The 26499-nt window shown below is 39.0% G+C and overlaps 1 pseudogene; it reads right to left on the reverse strand.

Moving 5' to 3' along the window:
- Positions 1–229: 229 nt before the first annotated feature.
- LOC125100595 (UDP-glucuronosyltransferase 3A1-like) lies at positions 230–16774 on the reverse strand (annotated as a pseudogene).
- Positions 16775–26499: the final 9725 nt, after the last annotated feature.

Below are 26499 nucleotides of genomic sequence, written 5' to 3' on the forward strand. Positions count from 1 at the left end.
TAAAACTTTTAAGGAAAATTTACTTCAATCTGAAAATGCAAAAGCAAATATAAGCACAGAATCTGAAGATTGCTTCTTAAGAATTTCTCAAGGAGGCAGAAAATAGTGAGAATCAATTTTTGTACCACCCTCAAGTATGAATATGGGAAGACACCAGGGGCGCCCTGTGTGAGGGGAAAGCCTACTACAACCAAGACCTCCCCAAACATGCATCAAGGCTGCACCTCCATCAGGCCTTCTTCAGCTTCCTGAACCCACACAGCCAGCTGGCCACCATGCCTGGCAGCTTCCACAGAGCCACAATGTGCCCAGGGTGACCACCAGCAGAAACAAGAGGACATCCAGCAGGTACTGCTCATGCCATGGCTGCTGCAGGCCATGGACCTTGAGGTGGTCTGCACCCCCTGTCTGGATGATGTGGTCAATCCAGCCCACCAGCCTCTGGGTGGGGTCAGGGGGTGGGAGCGCCTGATGATGCTGGCAGCCACAGCTGCTGACTTGTACCTGTTGGCAGAGACAGAGGTTGGGCATGACTCATGTGGTCTCAGAACTCTTAGAGACCTTGTATCTCACACACACACACACACACACACACACACACACACACACTTTCAGTCATATGCACAAAAGACTCTGTTTCAAGGAAAAGTTGTTGGCCTGGACTTGTCAGAGTCTAGCTGGGTCCCATTGAAAAGTTCAAGCTGGTCCTTCCATGCAAAGATGCATGCCTAGTGCTAAAAGTGCTAACTTATTTAAAAAAAAAAAAAAAAAGGTGACTAAGTGTAAGGATGAGTCTCTACCCAGGGGGCAAAACTATAAAGAAGTGTCTGAGCTGTAAACAAGCCTCTACACAAGGACACTTACAGTAGGCTAAAGGAAAGAGTATATAGGAATACATGTGATAGAACATACCCTGGATTCAGAATAAATGTCGTTGAGACCCTAATAAGATATCCAGTCCATTGTGATTTTCCCATCATTGTGCCAGAAGGGAATTTACCAAAGAGAAGATGGGCCCTTTACTGACTTACTTGAGAGAAATTCATCCCAACTTACTTTTTTGGCAGGCCCTGTGATAGTCCCTGAGAACACAGGGGAAAACAAGAGACACTGGGCTGTTGAGGGGAGCTAACTCTCTACTTTCTAGTGTAAGGGACAATCAGTAAATTAAAACAGAAAGAAATGGGGTAGTTACTGATCCTGAGAAGTGCTAAGAAGGAAAAATGAATTATGATTGAAGAGGGTGGAAGAGAGGGACACATTTAGGACTGTCACACAAAGACCACCCACCTCTCTGATGAGAGGGTACTGGAGATGAACCCCAACTGTCAAGAAGGAGACAGACCGGGCGCCTAGGTGGCTCAGTGGGTTAAAGCCTCTGCCTTCAGCTCAGGTCATGATCCCAGGGTCCTGGAATCGAGCCCCGCATCGAGCTCTCTGCTCAGCATGGAGCCTGCTTCCTCCTCTCTCTCTGCCTGCCTCTCTGACTACTTGTGATCTCTGCCTGTCAAATAAATAAATAAAATCTTTAAAAAAAAAAAAGAAGAAGAAGAAGAAGGAGACAGACCTCTGAAGAAAAGAAAGGTTGTCTGAGTGAGCAACACTGACAAATGGCCTGAAGCAGGAAACACTATGGCATATTAGGGAACAAGAAGGTGTCCTCCTGCTCAGTGTAATTCTATTATCAGTAGCCCCCAAATATAAGATCTCTCAGAGACCCTATGTAAGTAGGTCAGAGTCCTCATAACACTTAGGGAAAAATTGCTCACAACATCTAACCTAAATTGCCTAGTCCTGTTCTCAGAGGAAATAGATCATCTGTTAACATCACACAGGTATCATTCCATGTCCCAGAAGTTTCAGCTTTTATTACAAAAAAAGAGCCATATGTTGCCCTTTTTGCTTAATGTCTTCATTCAGCCTAAGTGAACACAAGCTCAGAGAACTCCATACCTCTCGTCTTCAATGACTTCCTTCATCTTCAGAGCCAATGTCTCTATCTTGATCTGCTTTAGCTGGATGGAGACACCAAACTTTTGGCTTCTACTTGGACCAGGTTGTCAGACTGGTCTCTAAGGACAGGAATCCCCACCATGGGTACACCATGTTGGATGGCCTCCATTTATGCTATTCAACCCACCACAGGTGACAAAGAGACAGATCTGTGGGTGAGCTGTTGCAGATCAGGAACAGAGCAGAGTATTTCAAGGTGAAAACTTCAGAACACCAGGGAATGTATTTGGATAGGAAAAAATACCAAAGGATCTCAAGGTATGTTAGATAAAATGGATTTACTGATTTAGTTTTGGACATACTCAAGGGAGCATATTCCAGGATAGAAAATTCTGGCCTTGACTTTGTACAGAGACTCCTTTAAATCAATCCATCTAAGACTCAGAGCCCAGGGAAATCTGCAGAGAATGGTGTAAGTAAGCATATTCTTCCTCCCACCCATCCAACCTTCTTTCTATCCTTTTTCTCTCTTTGCTTCCCTCTCTGTGTTCTCTCTCTGTCTTGTCTGTCTCTTACTTTGTAGGTCTCAGGATCTCCCTTTCACTGCCCATTCACTTTCTGCTTACATGAAGGCTAACACCTTCACTAACATCACATCTCATATAACATTCATCAAACTTACACTGTATGTCCTTTCTCCTCAATTTCATAAGAAATCCTCTCAAGGGGGCGCCTGGGTGGCTCAGTGGGTTAAGGCCTCTGCCTTCAGCTCAGGTCATGATCCCAGGGTCCTGGGATCGAGCCCCACATCGGGCTCTCTGCTCGGCGGGGAGCCTGCTTCCTCCTCTCTCTCTGCCTGCCTCTCTGTCTACTTGTGATCTCTATCTGTCAAATAAATAAATAAAATCTTAAAAAAAAAGATTCTCTTTCTAAAAAAAAAAAAAAAGACAGAAAGAAATCCTCTCAAGTAGGCAATGATGTACCACCCATCTAGGTATATCCAGTTCCTGTGTGCTCACCCCACTATTATTTAGAGAAAAGTAAAACAAGTGTTGATAATGAAGAGTTCATGTCAAACACTGCCTCTCAATAGGGATGTGCATCAGAATCTATCTGTGACTGGGTAATGCATATTATTAAGAAGGCACATGTGGTCATGAGTACTGGGTTTTATGTGCAACTAATGAATCATTGAACACTACATCAAAAACTAATGATGTACTAGATGCTGGCTAATTGAACATAATAATTAAAAATTAATTAATTAATCAATTAATTAAAATAATCTATTTGTGTTTCTTTGAAAATTAGAAACCTTTTTCCCTACACCATGTGGAGAACCCTGTATCATAACTTCTCAATATGTTTGTGAGCCATAATCTTGGGGATCAACTTCTGATGTAATCAGTGGTTTTGGTAGTGAGGAAGTTCTAAAAAGTGGCTGAGGACAAAGACAGCCTATTAGGGTACAAGAAGTTCTCTGTTACCAGAGAATTTGATGGACAAAATAACTGGCTGAGAGGTTACTTAGCTTCACACTCAGAAGTTTGGCACATTCTTCAGACACTGTCAACATAAACTTTGTGAAAGTGTGAGTATACCTTTTTGGGAAAAAGAGGAAGAACCAATGTGTATTGATTGGAGTGTTTCTATAATGGCATGTGGCCTACCAGGGACTCAACAGTCTAGGAACAACAGTGGCAACAAGAACCCCAAATGTATTCCCAGAGTCCGCGAACTGTCTTTGATTGTGTCTGGACAACCTTGGTCTGTGCCAAATATGATAAATTCCAAATAACCTAATGAAAATATTGCTTCTGGTGGCAAGAATCAGGACTGGAATAGAAAGGAAGAAGAAAACATGGCAGCTGAAGCCATTTGGGAAGCAGAGCCTGATTTCCCAAGAACTCCAGCTGGCTGCTCCATTCCTGTCCTCTAAAGATTACCTTTAGCTACAAGATGGCCTTTCTCATGCTGGTGGGGTTGCCCAGTGGAAACCTAAATATACATAAATAGAAAGAGAAAAGAAGATCCAGGCACTCCTCACCCAAGAGGTCATTCTGAGGAAGCCAGTCCACGACTTTCACATTTGCTGCCAATTTGACTTCTTTGGGCCAACAAGAAGGATTATACTTCCATATCACCCCTTGGGACAGATGAGCAAAGGCACTCTTCATCTCCCTGAGAACTTCCTGGGACTGATAGCTGTTCACAATGGAGCCCAGGGCCACAAGGACAAAACCAGTCTCCATACACGGCAACGAAATTCTCACACTCCTAGAGAGAAGTAAGAAAGGAAAGGAGATTAACACAGTTGTTCATTAAAGCCTGGATGCTTTGAAATGAAAGTCAACTATTTACTGAATACATCTTCCTGTCAGTGCCTAGAGCTCACTAGGTTCTCCTAGCTCCTGGACAGCTCAGTGTCCTCTGCACTCTGCTCATATCCATTGTCTGGTGGACTTGAAGTCATTTCTCTGAGATCTCAGGACACATCCTACCATATAAACACTTTCAATAATCACAAATGAATGTGAAGACAGCTGTAGGTGTCCAGCCACTACTACAATAGTCCAAGTTGCCCTTGAGGCACTCAAAGCATACTATAGCACCAACATCTAGATCTAGGACTTGTGTGTATAACAGTGTTTTATAGCAAAGGAAAGTGGAGGTGGTAGGAATCTCTTCATTGAAAACATGGTCCCAAATTAGAGAATCGATTCCATTTACTATAGCATCAAGAACCATAAGATACGTGGGAATAAACCTAACCAAAGAGGTAAAAGATCTGTACTCGAGGAACTACAGAACACTCATGAAAGAAATTGAAGAAGACACAAAAAGATGGAAGACCATTCCATGCTCTTGGATCAGAAGAATAAACATTGTTTAAATGTCTATACTACCTAGAGCAATCTATACTTTTAATGCCATTCTGATCAAAATTTCACCAGTATTTTTCAAAGAGCTGGAGCAAATAATCCTAAAATTTGTATGGAATCAGAAGAGACCCCGAATTGCTAAGGAAATGTTGAAAAACAAAAATAAAACTGGTGGCATCACATTACCTGATTTCAAGCTTTACTACAAAGCTGTGGTCACCAAGACAGCAAGGTACTGGCATAAAAACAGACACATAGACCAGTGGAACAGAGTAGAGAGCCCAGATATGGACGCTCAACTCTATGGTCAATTAATCTTCGACAAAGCAGGAAAACATATACAGTGGACAAAAGACAGTCTCTTCAATAAATGGTGCTGGGAAAATTGGACAGCTATATGTAGAAGAATGAAACTCGACCATTCTCTACACCGTACACAAAGATAAACTTGAAATGGATAAAAGACCTCATCATGAGACAGGAATCCATCAGAATCCTAGAGGAGAACACAGGCAGTAACCTCTTTGATATCAGCCACAGCAACTTCTTTCAAGATATGTCTCCAAAGGCAAAGGAAACAAAAGCAAAGATGAACTTTTGCGACTTCATCAAGATCAAAAGCTTCTTCACAGCAAAGGAAACAGTCAACAAAACAAAGAGGCAATCCATGGAATGGGAGAAGATATTTGCAAATGACAGTACGGACAAAAGGTTGATATCCAGGATCTATAAAGAACTTCTCAAACTCAACACACACAAAACAGATAATCATAACAAAAAATGGGCAGAAGATATGAACAGACACTTCTCCAATGAAGACATACAAATGGCTATCAGACACATGAAAAAATATTCATCATCACTAGCCATCAGGGAGATTCAAATCAAAACCACATTGAGATACCACCTTACACCAGTTAGAATGGCCAAAAATAGCAAGACAGGAAACAACGTGTGTTGGAAAGGATGTGGAAAAAGGGGAACCCTCTTACACTGTTGGTGGGAATGCAAGTTGGTGCAGCCACTTTGGAAAACAGTGTGGAGATTCCTCAAGAAATTAAAAATAGAGCTTCCCTATGAGCCTGCAATTGCACTACTGGGTATTTACCCCAAAGATACAGATGTAGTGAAAAGAAGGGCCATCTGTACCCCAATGTTTATAGCAGCAATGGCCACAGTTGCCAACCTGTGGAAAGAATGAAGATGCCCTTCAACGGACGAATGGATAAAGAAGATATGGTCCATATACACTATGGAGTATTATGCCTCCATCAGAAAGGATGAATACCCAACTTTTGTAGCAACATGGACGGGACTGGAAGAGATTATGCTGAGTAAAATAAGTCAAGCAGAGAGAGTCAATTATCATATGGTTTCACTTATTTGTGGAGCATGACAAATAACATGGAGGACATGGGGAGTTGGAGAGGAGAAGGGAGCTGAGGGAAATTGGAAGGGGAGGTGAACCATGAGAGACTATGGACTCTGAAAAACAACCTGAGGGTTTTGAAGGGGCAGGGGGTGGGAGGTTGGGGGAGCCAGGTGGTGGGTATTAAGGAGGGCACATATTGCATGGAGCACTGGCTGTGGTGCAAAAACAATGAATACTGTTATGCTGAAAAGAAATTAAAAAAAAAAAAAAGAAAGAAAGAAAACATGGTCCCAGGGTTATCCTCATCCCTCATTCTAGGTGTGGGGAAGTATGGTCATTTTGGAGTGTTCCAATGCCAGACCAGAGGTGCTAGTGCCTGGGAGAATGCCAGTTGCTATCCTGGCCCAGTTGGGGGCAGCATGCCTTCTGGAAGCTAAGGTAGATGATGGGGAAATGTTTCTATTATTGTCTCCTTCATATGCTTATTAGCTATCTGTCTGTCCTCTTTGTTGAGGGGTCTGGGAAGGTTTAACCATTTTAAAATTTTTGATTGGGGTTTTTTATTATTATTGAGTTTTAAGAGTTTTTTGTATATTTTGTGTATATGGTTGTGTATTTCTTATAATAGTCTTTATCAGATACTTCTTCTACAAATGTTTACTTTTGGTTTGAGTTTCCTACTTTTATTCCCTTAAGACTGTCTTTCTCAGAACAGAAATTTTAATTTCAATTTAGCCCATTTACCAACTCTCTTCTAGAACATGTCATAGGTTTTGTATCTAAAAAGTAATTACCAAACCCTAGCTTTCATTCAGTTTTCTCAATTCTTTAAAACATTTTTCTTCTTTCCTTTGTATTTTTAGGTGTTTCCAGATCCCAACCTCTACCCCATTGTTCCACTCGGGCTTTACATGACTCCATACAGCACAATACTCTAAAAATTACTACTCCAAAGAACCACTTAAAACAGTTTCGTTGCCCTTTTACAATTATAATGATCAATGTAAATTTATTACTTAAAATTAGAAAAGGCAGAATATGATGTCAGGATAAGAAAGTGAAGGCTCTCATTTTCTCACAGAAACATTTAAAACAAAAAGAACTAAAGACTGACTTCATAACTTTATAGGCCTTGGGGAAACAGTATATACAGAAACCACATATGCCCATCGAGGAACAAAAAACACACTCAAAATGCTGGAACTTTCTATGGCATTCTTACTCTCCCTTGTCCTACCCTCTTCTTAGAGAGGCACATCACAGTCCAGAGGCAGCCGTGCTGGCCTTGCCTTCCCCAGCAGCAGAAGAACAGAAAAAATTTGCAACATTACAACCACTCTGTGGGCTCCCAAGTGGCAAGTTTCTGTCTCACCAAACTTGGAATGGCAATATAGTCCAGATATCAGGCAGGCAGTACTCTGGTAAGGTAATAGTAATAGTGGCACCATGGCATTTAAAACATACACAATTCCACAGAACTTAGAGTCTTGGGGCAAGAGATATGGGTAAAAAATAAAATAGGATACCTAAAGCCCTGAACAGAATCTGAGTGAGAGTCTCTGGGAACATAAGACATTAAAATTAGTCAAGTATGCAGGAAGAATCAGAGTTGAATAAATAAATAGATTAATTAATTAATTAAATGCACATAAATAAGTAAATGCAAATAAATGTCCTAGACAAGACAAATACCCAAAAATATCTGAGAGACTTTAATCCTTTGCCCCTGGCTCTTCCAAAAACTCATAACATCCCCCACTAATTAGTAAAGTTCTTTCATGGCAGTCTGCAAACACTGGCTGAGGTGACTGTTCTTCCAAATGCCCAATTTTCTATAAAAGATCACCAAAAAAAGACAGAAACAAGTCATCCAAAGGAAGAAAATAAATCTCCAGAAACCCCACCTTGAGGACACACAGAAATTGGGTTTACTAAACAAAGACTTACAAAGTTGACTAAATATGTTCAAAAAACTAAAGAAAAATGTGGACAAAGATCTAAAGAAAATCAGGAAGACAATATATGAATAAAACTGATAATATCAAGAAGTGCAGAATTTTTTTAAAAAGAGCAAAGGAAATATGGAGGTGAAAAATACAATAATTAAATTGAAAAATTCAGTAGGATATTTCAACAGCAGGCCTAAACAAACCAAAGAAAGATGTACTCAGCTTGAAGACAGGGCATTTAAAGCATCAAATATAAGAAGCAAAATGGAGAAAGTATCCAGAAAATGGAAAGGAGTCTAGGGACTCATAGGACCCCATCATATGGATTAATGTATATGTTATGAAGATCACAAGAGAAGAGAGAGAGAAAGAAGCACAATTGCTTAAGAAAATAATGGCATACAAGATAATATTACATGTAGATATTATATGTAACACCATATTATATGTAACAATTACAAACACAACAAAAAACCCTGTCAGAACTGATAAACAGTAATGAAAAGTACCAAAAACACCAAAAAAAAGCTCACAAATATGAATTGCAATACTGTATATTAATAATGAACATTTCAAGAAGGAAATGAGTAAAACAATTCTATTTATAATGTACTCCAAAAATAAAATACTTAGGAATAAACTTAACCAAAGAAATGAAAGATTTTACATTGAAAACTATAAGATATTGTCAAAAAAATTAAAAAGACATAAATAAATGGAAAGAAGTCCAGGTTTCATGAGTTTGAAGACTTAATGCTTTATAAAGATGTCAATACAAACCAAAGTGATCTACAGATACATGCAATCTTTATCAATAGCAAACAATATTTTGTTGCAGAAATAGAAAAGTTATCCTAAAATTCATATGGAATTTCAAAAGAACCTGAGTACCCAAAACATCTTGGGGAAAAAAGAAAAGTTGGAGGTCTCACTTTTCCAGATTTCCAAACTTACTAAAAAACAACAATAATCCAATTATCAAAATAATGTGTGACTGGTATAAAGATAGATAGATACATCAATAAATAAAAAAGCTATCCCAGAAATACACCCTTATATATTTGGTCAAATAACTTATGACAAATGTGCCGAGACCACTGATGATGTAAAAGACAGTATTATCAACAAATGATGTTGAAAACTGGATAAAACCATAACTCAAAATGAGCAAAGACTTGGATATTTCTCCAAGAAGACATATAAAAAGCCAATAAGCTTATGAAATGGTGAACATCACTAATCAGGGAAATTCTAATCTAATCACAGTGAGACTATACTTCCCACTCATTAAGAGGACTAAAAACAAAATTAAAACACACACACACAAACAGAAAATGACAAGTATTTATGAAAATATGGAAAAGTTGGAACTCTTATGCATTGTTGATAGAAATGTAAACTGGGACAGTCACTCTAAAGGACTATATAGCAGTTCCTCAAAAATTAAATATATAATTGTCATACAACCCAGAAATTCCATTTCTCAGTATATTCCCAAAAGAATTAAAAGCAGGGACTCAAACAAATATTTTACATTACTGTTAATGAACATAGCAGCATTATTCACAATAGCCAATATTGAAAGTAACCCAAGTGCCTTGGATAGATGAATAGATAAACAAATGTGGTACATACATACAATGAAATATTACTCAACCTAAAAAGGAAAGAAATTTGGACACATGCTATATGATTGAATCTTGAAGACATTATGTAAAGTGAAATAAGCCATCACAGAAGAATAAACATTGTATGATTCCACATATATAAGGTACCTATAGTAGTCAAATTCATATGACAAAAGGAGAACAGTGGTTGCCAGGGTCTGGAGGCAGAGAGGAAATAAGGAGTCATGGTTGAGTGGGTATGAAGTTTCAGTTGGGAAAGAAGAAAATGTTCTGGAGATGCGGTGATGGTTGCCAACAGTATGGAAGTTCTTAATGACCCCAAACTGTACTCTTCACGTGGTTAAAGTGGTAAATTTTATACTATGTATATTTGGTCACAGTAAATACAAAAAAAAAAAAAATAGGAAAGGAGAGAAGAGAAATTACACAAGTATTTGCTGTCTCACGGATTACACACTCTAACTTCCATTATTCTCCACCTTAATAATTCCTGTGTCAGTTCCAAGACCTAACTCACCATCATGTCAGATAAGACCTGTGTTTTGTCCTGGTCTTATTTGTTCAACTGAATCTTCCACTACTCTAATGTGGCCAGTGTCACTGAAGGAACCCAGCCTCATAGCCATCTCACTTATACCTCCACACATTGGACCTCCTATTCTCTCAACCTGCTGTGTCTTCCTCCCCAGTTCCATTTCTTTGAAAATGCCACCATGAACCAAAGTCCATTTTGCCCATGAATCATTCCCCAGCTTTTTCTGTTCCCTCAATACAAGGCTAGCATAAGAAGGGTGGAGAACTTGGTGCCTAGAAAGCCCAGTCCAGATCTAGGCTTTAGTGCTCTGAGATGAATGGTACTGGGGGGGGGGGGAATATATATATATATATATATATATATTCCCCCCCCAGTACCATATATATATATATATATATCACCTGAATGTCTGTCCTCTCATTTATAAAATTGGAGACCATCACTGTTCCCTCAAGGTGGCATGATATACAATCTATGAAGTAAATTCCATATAATAACAACCTAGTACCTACAGGCAACAGGCAGCCACTAATCTCAGCTCTACTTCATTTTGATAACTTCTAGAGCAGTGGTTCTTGAGTTCAGGCTCTGCATTCAGACCACCTGAGTAGCATTTAAAACTTATAATACCTAGCCCCAATCCCAGACCAATCAAATCAGAAAATTTAGACTGAGTCAGGAATGGGGGCTCTACAGGAAGAAGCCATTGGAGATGATGCCTGCAGGTCTTGCTGAAAGTTGCACCCAGTCCTGCCTTGTTATACTATGCCTCTTTTGTTTTTTAAGATTTTATGTATTTATCTGAGAGAGACAGAGAGTGAGAGAGAGATCATGAGGAGGGGGAAGGGAAGAGGGAGAAGTAGACTCCCCACTGAGCTGGAAGCCCAATGCAGACTTCATCCCAAGGCCCTGAAATAGTGAACTGAACTGAAGGCAGATGCTTAACCAACTGAGCCACCCAGTGGCCTCTATGTCTCTATCTCTCTCTCTTTCTCTCTTTAAAATATATTTCATCATGGATAACCAATCTCCTTAAAAGTCCTTTCATGCAGTAGCCTCTCACTTCATAATTATTATGCATGTGATCAAAAAAATTAAAATTAAAATATCAACATATTAAAGCATTTTTACCAGCAAGGGTAGGGCCAGGGTAAGGAATAGGAAGAGCTTAAGAGTTCTTCAAGGAGGTTCACAATAACAGGGTCATGTAGGACCTAACAATACTTCCATTACCCTTACAGGAAGGGCTTCCTTAAAAGTAGGTCCTGGAGTCAGCAAGGTGGCAGTGTAGGAATCCCTGGATATTCCTTCTCCTTGAAAACACACCAATTTGGCAAAATTTCATGGTCAAATTCCCATTGTAAGAAATCCAGAAACTAAATGAAAGTGTAGTGCACCCAAGGCAAAGGTTAAACAAATTTACCAGAGCTGGCAAATAGTTTTGAAAATACCCTCTCATCAGAATTCCAGCAGGTGGATAGCCACATAAACAAGAATAAAGTTGAACCTTTACATCATACAAAATTTCAAAATTGATGAAAGAATTAAAAATAAGACCTGAACTACAAAGCTCTTAGAAGAAAACATGGGGGGAAAATTTCATAGTTTTGGTCTTGGCAATGATTTCAGTGATATAGGACCATGGACAGGCAACAAAACCAAAAATAAACAAGTGGGACTACATCAAACCAAAAAGCTCTATATAGACTAAAAAGACAATTTAGAGAATACAACCTAGAGAATAATACATTAATTATTATTATTATGCTTTAATACATTAATACAACCTAGAGAAAGTATTAAAAACAATATACCTGATAAAAGGTTAATCTCCAAAATATACAGAGAGGACTACAAGTCAATAGCAAAAAATAAAAAAAAAGAAAAATTCCGGGGCACCTGGGTGGCTCAGTGGGTTAAGCCGCTGCCTTCAGCTCAGGTCATGATCTCGGGGTCCTGGGATCGAGCCCCGCATCGGGCTCTCTGCTCAGCAGGGAGCCTGCTTCCCTCTCTCTCTCTCTCCCTCTGCCTGCCTCTCTGCCTGCTTGTGATCTCTCTCTGTCAAATAAATAAATAAAATCTTTAAAAAAAATAAAAATAAAAAAATAAAATAAAAAATAAAACATGGAAAAAGGGCAAAAAGGGTATAATAACTGTAAACAGCAACCATTTAAAAAAAAGAAAAAAAAGAAAAATTCCTATAACCCGATTAAAAAATGGGCTAAGTACTGAAATTACACTTATCCAAAGACAAAATACAAACAGCCAACAGATACATAAAAAAAAAGATCAAAAAGCACTAGTAATCTGGGAAACACAAATTAAAACCACAATAAGGTATCTCTTCATACCTGTCAGTACAGCTATTACCAAAAAGCAGAAAGACAAGTGTTGAAGACATGAAGAAGTTGCAACATTTATATACTAGTTTCCAACTAATAGCTGGAAATGCAAAGTGGTATAGCCACTGTGGCAAACAGCGTAGTGATTCCTCAAAAAATTACAAATACAACCACCTAATGATTCATCAATCTGATTTCTGTGTATATAGCCAAGAAAAAAATCAGGATCTCAAAAAGATTGCTGCACTCCCATATTAATTAAAGCAGGATTCATAATAGCTGAGACGTGGATACAACCAAAATATCCATCAAAAGATGAACAGGTAAAAAGTTATCATGTAGAGATAGATAAACACACAGGAATATTATTTTCCCCTTTAAAAGAAAGACATTTTATGCAACACCTGGATGGCTCAGTTGGTTAAGTGTCTGCCTTCAGCTCAGGTCATGGTCCCAGGGTCTTGAGATTGAGCCCCTCTGCCTCTCCCCCAATTCATGTGCTCAATCTTCTCTCTCTCTGTGAAATAAGTAAATAAAAAATCTTAAAAGAAAAGAAGGAAATTTTACAATATATGAAAACATGTATGAATTTTGATGACATTATGCTAAGTGACATAAACAAATATTACGTGATTTTAATTATATGAAGTATCTAAAACTCAAATTCATAGAATCAAGAGAGAAAAACTACATGGTCCTCTCAATTGATGCAGAAAAAGCATTTGACAAACTACAGCATCCATTCCTGGTTAAAATGATTCAAAGTATAAGGATAGAGGAAACATTCCTCAACTTCATTAAATCTAACTATGAAAAACCCACAGTGAATATCATCCTCAATGGGGAAAGCTGACAGCCTTCCCTTTAAGATGAGGAACACGACAAGCATGCACACTCTTGCCACTTCTAATACTATGAAGTCCTGGTAACAGCAATCAGACAATAAAGAGAAAAAAAAGATATTCAGATTAGCAGTGAAGAAGTCAAGCTCTCTCTCTTCACAGATGACATGATACTGTATATGGAAAACCCAAAAGATTCCAACCCCAAACTACTAGAACTCATACAACAACTCAGTAATGTGGCAGGAAACAAAGTCAATGTACAGAAATCAGTTGCTTTTTTATATGCTAAAATAGAAAAAGGGAATTTAGAGAATCAATTCCATTTACTATAGCACCAAGAACAATAAGATACCTGGGAATAAACCTAACCAAAGAGGTAAAGAATCTGTACTCAAGGAACTACAGAACACTCATGAAAGAAATTGAAGAAGACACAAAAAGATGGGAGACCATTCCATGCTCATAGATCAGAAGAATAAACATTGTTAAAATGTCTATACTGCCTAGAGCAATCTATACTTTCAATGCCACTCCGATCAAAATTCCACTGGCATTTTTCAAAGAACTGGAGCAAAAATCCTAAAATTTGTATGGAACCAGAAGAGACCACGAATTGCTAAGGAAATGTTGAAAAAGAAAAACAAAACTGGGGGCATCACGTTGCCTGATTTCAAGCTTTACTACAAATCTGTGATCACCAAGACAGCATGGTACTGGCACAAAAACAGACACATAGACCAGTGGAACAGAGTACAAAGGCCAGATATGGACCCTCAACTCTATGGTCAAATTATCTTTGACAAAGCAGGAAAAAAGTATACAGTGGAAAAAAGTGTTCAATAAATGGTGTTGGGAAAATGGACAGCTATGTGTAGAAGACTGAAACTTGACCATTCTCTTACACCATACACAAAGATAAACTTGAAATGGATAAAAGACCTCAACATGAGACAGGAGTCCATCAGAATCCTAGAGGAGAATATAGGCAGTAACCTCTTTGACATCATCCACAACAACTTCTTTCAAGATATGTCTCCAAAGGCAAAGGAAAAAAAAGCGAAAATGAATTTTTAGGACTTCATGAAGATCAAAAGCTTCTGCACAGCAAAGGAAATAGTCAACAAAACAAAGAGGCAACCCACAGAATGGGAGAAGCTATTTGCAAATGACAGTGCAGACAAAGGGCTGATATCCAAGATCTATAAAGACCTCCTCAAGCTCAACACACACAAAACAGATAATCATGTCAAAAAATGGGCAGAAGACGTGAACAGACAATTCTCCAAAGAAGACATAGAAATGGCTAACAGGCACATGAAAAAATGTTCATCATCATTAGCTATCAGGGAGATTCAAATCACAACCACATTGAGATACCACCTTACTTACACCAGTTAGAATGACCAAGATCAACAAGACAGTAAACAACAAGTGTTGGAGAGGATGTGGAGAAAGGGGAACCCTCTTACACTGTTGGTGGGAATCCAAGTCGGTGCAGCCACTTTTGAAAACAGTGTGGAGATTCCTTAAGAACTTAATAATAGAGCTTCCCTATGACCCTGCAATTGCACTACTGGGTATTTACCCCAAAGATACAGATGGTAGCGAAAAGAAGGGCCATCTGTACCCCAATGTTCATAACAGTAATGGCCACAGTTGCCAACCTGTGGAAAGAACCAAGATGCCCTTCAACGGACGAATGGATAAAGAAGATATGGTCCATATACACTATGGAGTATTATGCCTCCATCAGGAAGGATGAATACCCAACTTTTGTATCAACATGGACAGGACTAGAAGAGATTATGCTGAGTGAAATAAGTCAAGCAGAGAGAGTCAATTATCATATGGTATTGCTTATTTGTGGAGCATAAGGAATAGCATGGAGGACATGGGGAAATGGAAAGAAGTGAGTTGAGAAATTGGAGGGAGAGATGAACTATGAAAGACTGTAGACTCTTAGAAACAAACTGAGGGTTTTGGAGGGGAGTGGCAGGTTGGGTGAGCCTGGTGATGGGTATTATGGAGGGCACATATTGCATGGAGCACTGGGTGTGGTGCATAAACAATGAAGTCTGGAACATTGAAAAGAAATTTTAAAAAATTATTTTTTTTAATTTACCTATGTAAAAAAAAAAAGTACTCATTAATTTCCAGGGGTTGGGGGAAGTAGGTAATTGGTAATTACTATTCAAAGGAGGAAGAGTTACAGTTAAGTGAAATGAATAAGATATAGAGATCTAAGGCACAACATGGTACCTATAGTCAATAATTATGTGGTATATGTTAAAAATCTGTTAGTCGGGGCACCTGGGTGGCTCAGTGGGTTAAAGCCCCTGCCTTTGGCTCAGGTCATGATCCCAGGGTCCTGGGATTGAGCCCTGCATCGGGCTCTCTGCTCAGCGGGGAGCCTGCTCCCCCGCCTACCCATCTCTCTCTCTCTGGCTGCCTCTCTGCATACTTGTGATCTCTGCCTGTCAAATATATAAATAAATAAATCTTTAAAAAAATGTGCTAGGAAGGTGGATCCCATATTGCCATTCTTACCACAGTAAAATAAAGTATAAAATAACAGAATGGAATAAAAATTTAAATGAAATTGATTTAAATTAAATCAAATTAAAATAAAAAGGTACATCCTAGGTGTTTTGTTATCTCATCCTACTTTACTCCCAGTTCCCATTGGCAGAGGAGTCAACAACTCTGCACTGAAAAGCTTTGCATAAGTCCATATTGAGCATAAAGATTTCACTTACTTGTGGTACTGCTTTAACAGATCTCACCATTAAGCCTCCAACATACACAATGCTGGGTAACAGGGGCTGAGTAAATTCAAGGGCAAAGTCAGAGTTAACAAACCACAGCTCTGCTTTCCTTAGAAGATGAGACAAAACGGGCCTAGAACCTTCTGGGAAATGTTCCTTAATGGTGCTGTCAAATGCAGATTGGATTTGCCATTGCCTCATGAAGAAATCAAAGAGCATCAGAAAATTCTTCATTCTGCCCCAGAAGTCCATGTGGTCAGATGCAAGGAATGGAATGCTGGAACATAAGACACAGGGATTGGTTGCCCAAAGTCCATACTGGCAAATGGGGTGGGAAGAATTGTCACAAATGGCTTCCGAAGCTTGTCAGCAACCAGGAAAGAACAGAAGTCAAATGCTTCAGCAAATAATAGGTCAAACTTCTCATACTTTAAGGAATCCATGATATCTCCTCTCCTTAGTAAATCACTGCATTGAATTCCCAGTTGTTCCATTAACTTTAAAAAGTCAAGTGCTGGGGTGCCTGGGTGCCTCAGTGGGTTAAAGCCTCTGCCTTCAGCTCAGGTCATGATCCCAGGTCACTCAAACCCTGAAGTTCCAGGTTTCAGTCTAGGGGGATGCCCTAAAGACCTTTCCCTTTTGCTGTGGGTCTGTGAGTCTGTCCTCAGTCCCCAGAATGGGAGGCTTTTGTGCTCTGGTGGTGCAAGGTCCCAGAGATTCCCTCCACCTTCCATTTATCTTCCAGTATTTGCCTGTAGAGTCATGGCTCCCAGCTTCATACCTCAAAACCAACCTCCAGAGAGATTCTATTTGTAGAGATCTGGATATATCTTCTTACATCTCAGACTGATTTCGTGGCTGTTCAGAGTGGTCTGGTAGATATACAGCTCAATTCAGGGAACTGGTTGAAATAGGGTCCCCCTCCTCCTCTATCATCTTGCTCCAACTCCCATAGCTTGTGCTTTCTGTAGAACAGCAACACAACCCTCTTTGTGAGCTCCTGTGTGAATGCTTGTGTCTTGAATGAGTGTGCACAATGAATCTCTGTAAAAGGAAGTTGTCCTCAAAGCAGTGTCATACATGTGCTCTTGGAGAAAGTTCAGTGTGGTTAAGATCTTGCCAGCCAATATCAGACACATGAAAAAATGTTCATCATCACTAGCCATCAGAGAGATTCAAATTAAAACCACATTGAGATACCACCTTACACCAGTTAGAATGGCCAAAATTAGCAAGACAGAAAACAACATGTGTGGAGAGGATGTGGAGAAAGGGGAACCCTCTTACACTGTTGGTGGGAATGCAAGTTGGTGCAGCCACGTTGGAAAACAGTGTGGGGATTCCTCAAGAAATTAAAAATAGAGCTTCCCTATGACCCTGCAATTGCACTCCTGGGTATTTACCCCAAAGATACAGAAGTAGTGAAAAGAAGGGCCATCTGTACCCCAATGTTTATAGCAGCAATGGCCAAGGTCACCAAACTGTGGAAAGAACCAAGATGCCCTTCAACAGATGAATGGATATGGAAGATGTGGTCCATGTACACTATGAAGTATTATGCCTCCATCAGAAAGGATGAATACCCAACTTTTGTAGCAACATGGACAGGACTGGAAGAGATTATGCTGAGTAAAATAAATCAAGCAGAGAGAGTCAATTATCATTGGGTTTCACTTATTTGTGGAGCATAACAAATAGCATGGAGGACAAGGGGAGATGGAGAGGAGAAGGGAGTTGAGGGAAATTGGAAGGGGAGGTGAACCATGAGAGACTATGGACTCTGAAAAACAATCTGAGGGTTTTGAAGGGGTGGGTGGGAGGTTGGGGGAACCAGGTGGTGGTTATTGGAGAGGGCACGGATTGCATGGAGCACTGGCTGTGGTGCAAAAACAATGAATACTGTAACGCTGAAAAGAAATAAAAATTAAAAAAAAAATCTTGCCAGCCAAGCTTATGAGCAGGGCTGTTGAGGCAGTCCATGAGAAGCCAGTTATAAGTGATTTATATCCTTCCAAGATGAAGATGAAGAGAATCTGTGGTTGAGAGCTTGTTGAAATAGAAATTAAACAGAAAATGTGCACCAAATTTGTATGGTTTTGAAATATTTATGAGTACTTAGATATAGTCAGCAATTTCAATAACATTGGAAATGGGAGCCCTAATAGATGGGGCATGGCATTAAAGTTATAGTAGTCCGCTGCAAGGCACCATCCATTCTTTTCAGGTTTAGGAATAGTCTAAATTAGGCTACTAAATGGAGAATCACTAGGAATAATCACTCCTCCACTAAATAGGATTTAATTCTTAAAAGCACTGTTCTAATATAAATTGAGTTGTATTAACAGTTTTATTATGTTGAGCAGATCCAACGTATCTTTTTTTTTTTTGTTATGTTGACTGCAAGTGCCAGAACCTTAATTTTATTTTAACTTATGACTTTTTAGATAAGAGCTACCATGTCTGCTTTGAGATTATTTAACAAATGGGTCTTCTAACTATGGGATATTTAATTTCATGTGTTATGACAGGGCATGCACATTTGTCTTCTAATGTTTTGTAACTTTTAAGAGTTACACCTCCTAAAACTAACTTCAGGGAATTACCTTGATAATTTTAGATAGCTATTATTCTGATGTGTTATTGTTTGCCCAGTATTGATGAAGATCATTAAGTCTTGTCATTCATTCATCTCATCCGATGTTAAAAGTAATTTAGAAGCACTGATGTCGAAAGTACAGAAACAAATCTGTGCCCTTTTTCTGTTATAAAGTTTTAAAATAATACGAAATTCCACATGTCAAAACTGAGAACTTTGCTTTAATTTCTTTCCTGACCCTCCCATCTTGCCTTTTCTTTCTCTTTCCTCTTTCCTTTTGTTGTTATTAGATGTATTTTGGAGAGGATATTCTTTCTAATCTGTTCGTATTTATAAGTTTCTTCCTCACAATGTCCTACCTAATATCATCAAGGTGAGGGGCATTCTCACTGGTGATTTTGAGAGATCTTAGATTAAACTGAGTTTGAATTAACTCCCTGAATTAACTCCATGGAGGTATCATCAGTGTTTTCCCCTATTACTCTGTTAATCAAGGTCTTCTTTTCACTGCAGAGATATAATCAGCAGCAGAAGAAAAGGCATTTTCTAAGGTTCTAGTGCACCTTCTATATTTACAGGTATGGATCTCATGATATGCCATGATGACTACTCTTCTTCACACCATTCTTTGAGCTTGTAAATTGTATCAGTCCTACCCTAGAGGACCATTCTTTTTTTTATTTTTTAAGATTTTATTTATTTGAAACACAGAGAGAGAGATCACAAGTATGCAGAGAGGCAGGCATAGAGAGAGAGGAGAAAGCAGGCTCCCCGCTGAGCAGAGAGCCCGATGAGGGCCTCGATCCCAGGACCCGGAAATCATGACCTGAGCCGAAAGCAGTGGCTTAACCCACTGAGCCACCCAGGCGCCCCTACCACACCATATTTAACATGTATGTACAATTAGTCTACAAAGTATCAAGCTGGGGAGAAGAGACAAGATGTGCACTAAAAATTATGAATAACAGAAGATGACATAGACAAAGTTTCAAATGGGTACTTTATATCAGATCTCTTACAGATGAGAGAATTTGGCCTAGTTTAGGTAAGGAGAAAGGCTTTCGGGGAAAAGTCAGATTTTAGGACTACCTTAACTGAATAAAAATTTAAGGAAAGAAAAGAGGTGTGGTTAGGCTGCTGTTATTAACCAAGAAAGCATGAATTTTTGTCTTTCCCCTCTTATGTCAAAGATGAAGAACTTTCTATATACCCCAGCTAATGATAAAAACTCTCGGGCTAATCACCCATTGTTATCATCAAGGTATTTGGGTTTTAAATCTCAGGGTCCTGGGATCAAGCCCCGCATCGGGCTCTCTGCTCAGCAGGGAGCCTGCTTCCTCCTCTCTCTCTGCCTGTCTCTCTGCCTGCTTGTGATCTCTCTCTGTCAAATAAATGAATAAAAAATTCTTTAAATATGGTGTGGTATACTGAACACAGTGGTTTCTTATATTTTGTTCAATTTATTAACTTAACTTCAAATATGATTAATGCTCTACTTTTGAGGAGTTTGTACTTCATGACTTGCATTTATCCACAATCTATAGCAATTATTCATTATGCAAAACCTTTAAAAAATGTAATAGAGGGTAATTTCAGCTAATCATCTGTTGTCACTTAAAGTTGATTCTCAAGTGCCCATGGGCATTTGCATATTGCTAAGGAGCTCTCACTTGTGGGCCTTCTCTAAGTGGGCTGATATGGTGTAGTGTTGTATGGGTTAGAGGTTTGGTGGGCCATTAATTCTCAGTCCTTCATTCAAGTAAGAGGAACATGGGTCTCCAAAGCACCTGTACCTGTAATATCTGGTCAGGAGCATTCTTATCTATTGCCCATAAGTTACGCAAAAATGGTCATTTTTTTTTCCAGGTACTGATGGGAAAACGTTGAAGGAGAAAAGTGCCACAGACAGCATCTTAAATAGGTATCAGTAAAATGTTAACATTACTTTTCTGAATACTCTTGGAAACATGAAATGGATAGGTTAATTATAAGCTTCAAACATACTTTTATTTTTGTTTTAAATTGTTTACCTCATAAGCTAGAAAAATGTGAATCCTGTGTTCAGCTTAGAATTTGGATTCTAATTTTTACTATCAGAAGGTTCCTTATATGAAGCAATTTGTCAAATTTAGACTGTACACAATTTAAAGAAAAAAACAGGGCTAGATTATCGATATTGGAGGACCCTGTTACCAAGTTACTTCCACAGGTAGGCTGGAAGAAGATCGTCACTCATAAAAAGTCAGACAACTTTCATACAGATAAAAGTTATACAGAGCATCATAGAATGTATCAAGCAGACAAGGAACTATGAGATTTGCTACAGTCAGGGATGGCTCCCAAAGTGGAAAGCTCTTGAGTTGGCATGGATGGTGGGTAGATATGATTGGCTGGGGAAAGGGCAGGAGAGGAGGTGAGAACATTTTAGGAAGCAGAAACAACCAGGACAGCATGACCAGAGCAGAATTATTTGTTGAAAACTTTTAAAATAGGTGGGCTGTTGCCAGATATGGTCTTACTTAACCTGGGGTATTTTCTTTGAGCCAAAGATTCTCCTAAATATTGTGAAATTGACACCTCCAATGAATATTTGTCATGACCATGAACTTCAGGGGTGCACTGTAAACTGGGGATGGCAGGTGGCTTTAGAAACACAAAGGGCAGAGACATGCCTAGACCTGGAAGCAAGGGCTGGGAGGGCTGCTGTGGGGCGCATAACCCAGAACACTGTGGTTTTTAGCAGCACAGACAAAAACGGATAGAGTATGGCCTGCAGTTTTTACTGAAGAGCAGGCTCTGACATTCTGTTCTGAGACAGAGGTTCAGATATGGTTACTTCTGCTCTGACTCACAGAAAAGATGTGGAAAGCCACCAAAGAAAGCTGCCAGAGAATAAAAGCCCCTAAAACCTGTTTTCACTGAGCCCACCCACCCCCCGGCCAAAGGGCAGAGAAACTCTGCCCAAACAGTGTTGCCTGCGTAACAGCACTGGAGGCCCTTCCCCTAGAAGACAGACTGAAAGAACAAGAGGCTGACAACCCTAAGGTCCCTATAAAACAAGTGCATCTTGCTTAGATTGTGGCCAATAATTTGGACTCTGTACATTCCCTCAACCACCGCTCAACAGAATGACTAAGTGGAGAAACCCCCAGCATAGGAAGAATTCAGAGACTGTGACCTCTGCCACAGAACTAATGGATATGGATACAAACAAGATGTCAGAAATAGACTTCAGGGTAACAGTTATGCAAATAAAAATAATAACTACATTGCAGAAAACTATTAATGGCAACATAGATTCTCTAAAGGCAGAAGTGAGAGCTGATATGGCAGAACTTAAAAATGCTAGGAATGAGATCCAGTATAATCTAGATACTCTAACAGCTAGGGTAAACAAGGCAGAAGAATGAATTCATGATCTAGAAGACAAACTGATAGAAAAGAAGGGACAGGAGGAGGCCTGGAACAGCTTAGAAGCCATGAAAACAGAACTAGAGAAATAAATGATGCCATGAAATGTTCCAATGACGGAATCGTTGATGTCCCTGAGGGGGTGCAGAGAGAGAGAGAGGGCTAGAACATATATTTGAGCAAATCCTAGCTGAGAACTTCCCTAATCTGGGGAATGAAACAAGCGTTTGTGTCCTAGAGGCAGAGAGAACCCCTTCCAAGATCAAGAAGAATAAACCAACGAACTGGCATGTAATAGTAAAACTAGCAAACCTTAAAACCAAGAAAATCATCTTAAGGGCAGTTAGGGGAAAGAGATTCCATGTGTATAGAGGAAGGAACATCAGAATAACATTAGGCCAGTCCACAGAGACTTGGCAAGCCAGAAAGGGCTGGCAAGGCATATTCAGGGTACTAAATGAGAACATGCATCCAAGAATACTTTATCCAGCAAGGCTGTCATTTAGCATGGATGGAGTGATAAAGAGCTTCCAAGACCAGCAAAAACTGAAAGAATATGTGACCACTAAGCTGGCCCTGCAAGAAATATTAAGGGAGGTTCTATAAGAGGAGAAAGACCCCCAAGCCACCCTGCAAGAAATATTAAGAGGGTTCTATGAAAGGAGAAAGACCCCAAGAGTGATACAGAACAGAAATTCACAGAGACAATCTATATAAACAAGGCACTCACAGGCAAAATGGTAACAATAAAATTGTATCTTTCAATAATCACTCTCAACATGAAAGGCCTAAATGCTCCCATAAAACGACAGAGTTGCAGATTGTATAAAAAGATAGGACCCATCCATATGCTGTCTACAAGAGACTCATTTTGAACCTAAAGATACATCCAGACTGAAAGTGAAGGGATGGAGAACCATCTTTCATGCCAATGGATGACAAAAGCTGGAGTAGCAATTCTCATAACAGACAAATTAGACTTTAAGCTGAAGACTGTAGTCAGAGACACAGAAGGACACTATATCATTCTTAAAGGGTCTATCCAACAAGAAGATCTAACAATTGTAAATATCTATACCCCCAACATGGGAGTAGCCAATTACATAACCCAACTGTTAACCAAAATAAAGAGGCATATTAATAATAATACATTAATTGTAGGAGACCTTAACACTCCACTCTCAGCAAAAAACAGATCACTTAAGCAGAAAATCAACACAGAAACAAAAGCTTCGAATGACACACTGGACCAGATAGACCTCATAGAACATTCCACCCTAAAACAACAGAATAGTCATTCTTCTCGAGCACTCATAGAACTTTCTCCAGAAGAGACCACATACTGGGTCACAAATCAGGTCTCAACCAAAAAGACTGAGATTATTCCCTACATACTCTCAGACCACAATACTTTGAAACTGGAACTCAATCACAAGAAAAAGTTTGGAAGAAATTCTAACACTTCAAAGACAAAGACCATCCTGCTCAAGAATGTTTGGGTCACAAGGAAATCAAAGAAGGACTTAAACAGTTAATGGAATCCAAGAATGAAAACGCATTGGTGGAAAACCTATGAGATATGCCAAAGACCGTCCAAAAGGGGAAATACATAGCCATCTAAGCCTCATTCAAAAATAGAAAAATCCCAAATACACAAACTATCCTTACACATTAAAGAACTGGAGAATCAACAACAAATTAAGCCTAACCTATGCACGAGAAGGGAAATAATTAAGACTAGAGAAGAGATCAAGTAGAAACTAGAAATATAGTAGAAGATATCAACAAAATCAGAAGCTGATTCTTTGAAAGAATTAATAAGATTGATAAACCACTGACCAGACTTATTCAAAAGAAAATAGAAAGAATTCAAATTAATAAAATTATGAATGAAAGGGGGAGAGATCGCAACTAGCACCAAGGAAATAGAAACAATAATCTAGAAATTATTATCCCAACAGCTATATGCCCATAAATTAAGCAAACTAGAAGAAGTGGATACATTCCTGGAAACATATAAACTTCCAAGACTGAAACAGGAAAAAATCAACAACTGAATAGACCAATAACCAGTAACAGATTGAGGTGGTGATCAAAAACCTCCCAAAAGGGACGCCTGGGTGGCTCAGTTGGTTAAGCAGCTGCCTTCGGCTCAGGTCATGATCCCAGTGTCCTGGGATCGAGTCCCGCATCGGGACTCGTCAGGGAACCTGCTTCTCCCTCTGCCTCTGCCTGCCATTCTGTCTGCCTGTGCTCGCTCTCTCTCCCTCACTCTCTCTGACAAATAAATAAATAAAATCTTTAAAAAAAAAAAAAAAAAAAAAACCTCCCAAAAAACAAGAGTCCAGGACCTGATGGACTCCCTGGGGAATTCTACCAAACATTCAAAGGAGAAATAATACATATTCTCCCGAAGCTGTTTCAAAAAATAGAAACAGAAGGAAAACTTTCAGACTCATTCTATGAAGCCAGCATTACCTTGATCCAAAAACCAGGGAGAGACCCCATAAAAAGGGAATATCAGGGGCACCTGGGTGGCTCAGTGGGTTAAAGCCTCTGCCTTTGGCTCAGGTCATGATCCCAGGGTCCTGGGATCGAGCCCCACATCGGGGTCTCTGCACAGCGGGGAACCTGTTTCCTCCTCCTCTCTCTCTCTCTGCCTGCCTCTCTGCCTACTTGTGATCTCTGTCTGTCAAAACAAGTAAAGGCATAGAAAATCTAGAGAGAAACTAAAAACAAAATCTAGACCTGAAAAATTCAATGAATGAAATGAAAATCTCACTAGAGGGTTTCAAAGGTAGATCTGAGCTAGCAGAAGAAATAATCAGTAAACTTAGGTTTTTGATAATACAAAGGAAATTATCAAGGGTGAGGAACAGAAAGTTAAAATATTAAAGAAAAGAGAAAACAGCCTAAGGGAACAACATAAGCATTGTTGATGTTGAAGGAGAAGAGAGAAATAAAGGGATAGAGAGAATATTTTGCATAATAATGGCTGAAAACCTCCCATACTAGATGAAAGATTGAATATAAACACCCAAGAAGCTTAACAAATTCCAAGGAAAATTAACTCAAGGCACCCACATCAGGACACATTATAATCACACTTTAGAAAGATAAAGAAAGAATATTAAAAGAAACAAGAGAAAAGTCACTCATCACACACAAGTTATTCTCAATGAGATGCTCAATAGATTTCTAGTCAGAAATTTTGGAGGCCAGAAGGCAGTGGGCCAATATATTCAAAATGTTAAAAGGAAAGAATTATAACAAAAAATTCTGTATGTGGCAACAATGTCCTTCAAAAGTGAGGGTGAAATTAAAACATTCCCAAATAAACAAAAGCTAAGGTAGGTTGTTGCCACTAGCCCTACACTGAGAGAAATGCTCAAGGGAGCCCTTTTGGGAAAAATGAAAGGACACCAGAGAGTAATGCAAAGGTGTATGAGGAAGATAAAAAGATTTTAATAGAGGTAAATGTATGGACAATTATAAAAGCTAGTACAACTCTAACAATTATTTTATTTTATTTTATTTTTAAGGTTTTATTTATTTATTTGAGAAAGACAGAGAGAGAGCATGAGCATGGAGAGAATCACATAGAGGGAGAAGCAGGTCCCTACTGAGCAAGTAGCCCAACATGGGCCTCGATCCCAGGACCCTGGATTCATGACCTGAGCTGAAAGCAGACACCTAACTGACTGAGCCACTGAAAGCACCCTTCTAACAATGATTTTAACTACACTTGATTTAAGAGACTAGTATATTAAAAGCAATTATTAGGATTTTTTTGGTTTTTACTCAAATTCCAGTTAGTTAACATACATGTAATATTAGTTTCAGGTGTACAAAATAGTGATTCAAAAACTTCCATACATCACTTGGTGCTCGCCTACAAGTGCCCTCCTTAATCCCTGTCACATATTTCACCCATTCCCCCACACACCTCCTCTCTAGTAACCATCAATTTGTTCTCTATAACTGAGTCTGCTTCTTGATTAGTCTCTTTTTCCCTTTGTTCATTTGCTTTGTTTCTTAAATTCCACATATGCATGAAATCATATGGAATTTGTCCTACTCTATTTCATTTAGCACAATACTCTCTAGCTCCACCTATGTCATTCTAAATGGCAAGATTTCATTCTTTTCTATGGCTGAATAATATTCCATTTTATATATATATATATATATATATATATATATATATATATATACACATAC

The sequence above is a fragment of the Lutra lutra genome, chromosome 5, assembly GCF_902655055.1.
Source record: "Lutra lutra chromosome 5, mLutLut1.2, whole genome shotgun sequence".
NCBI lineage: Eukaryota > Metazoa > Chordata > Mammalia > Carnivora > Mustelidae > Lutra > Lutra lutra.